This window comes from Echinops telfairi, unplaced genomic scaffold (genome assembly GCF_000313985.2).
Source record: "Echinops telfairi isolate 266 unplaced genomic scaffold, ASM31398v2 ScPeMD7_7436;HRSCAF=8474, whole genome shotgun sequence".
NCBI classification, from domain to species: Eukaryota; Metazoa; Chordata; class Mammalia; order Afrosoricida; family Tenrecidae; genus Echinops; species Echinops telfairi.
In genome coordinates, this window is record NW_022111336.1 from 7,216,880 (window position 1) to 7,218,303 (window position 1,424).

The following is a 1,424-nucleotide window of genomic DNA, read 5'->3' on the forward strand; positions in this document are numbered from 1 at the left end:
TTTGTAATACGATACCAAGTTACCTTCAAAATCTCAGGGTGGGGCTATTTCAAGGAATATTTCAGAATTTGTAACAGAAGTAAATGACCATTTTCTTCACTTTCATTTATTTTTTTAAACTTTTTATTGTGAATTGGGTGAAGGTTTACAGAGCAAATCAAATTTTCATTTAGCAATTCATACACATTTCATTTCATCTCATTCCTTGCAATCCCCACAATGTACTTACCATCACTTATTACACTTCCTTCCTGTGTCTCCTGTTTCCATTCCTTTTTCTTTCCTAACTCTTCTGAACTTTGTCCTTGAATAAATGATCTTAAATGGCTGATGATCCTAGGGTGCATACCTCACTAGTATTAATTTCCCCTTTAGAGATCTTCCTATTGTTTGACTGGAAACTGAGCCACAGGGATACGTTCAGTTCAGTGAAGAGTGGGAATAAGGACCATGGTCTACAGGGTTCCACATGCCTCTATCACACCAGTAAACCTGATCACTTATGATTTTGAGTTTTGCTCCACGTTTTTCTCCCACTCTAGTGGGGACGCTCTAATGGAATCCTTAAATTGCTTTAAATTGATGGTTGAACATATCATTTTATTTTATTTCTATTTTTGGTAGTGACTACTGAAAATATGTCCAGAAATTAGGGAGCATCCCCATATATTCTTTCTCCTCCTCAGACAGGGTTTCTTCTATTTTCAACAGGTTTCATTTGAAATTCTCGACAAACCATTATTGACATATTGTTTTTAACTAAATTCCATAGTTTACACTAGGGGATGCAGTGCTGTACATCCTCTGGATTTTGACAAATACATGCCATATGCCTATTACAGTAGCATACACAATAGTTTCACTGCCTAAAAAATGCCTTTTGGTCCATATATACATCCCTACCCACTCACAAGACACCATTAATTTTTTCCCACTATCTCTATAATTATGTCCTTTCCAGAATACCATTCAGTCAGAGGCATACACTATGTAGCCACTTCAGAATGGCTTCTTTCCCTTAACAGTATGAATTTAGGGTTCATCCTTGTCTTTTTATTGGATGTATCATGTTTGTATTACAAGAAAGAGGAGTTGTTTGGGTTTTTGTTTTGGGTAATTACATAATCCAAGAGTATTGCAGCACTAAAATATAAGAAAGATTTAAATGGCAGCATAGTTGTTACCTGTTGGGTTGCTAATCACAAGGTCAGCTGTTCAAAACACCAGGTGCTCTACTGGAGAAAGATGAGGCTTTCTACTTCCATATAGAGTTACCATCTTAGAAACCTGCAGGGGGCAGTTCTAACCTGTCCTATACGTTTTCTGAGTTGGAATTGATAACTTTTGTTAACCAATGCAAGAAATAATTATACATATTGAGTTAGTTAATTGTGCCATCCTGGCCGATAATCACATGTGGGGCT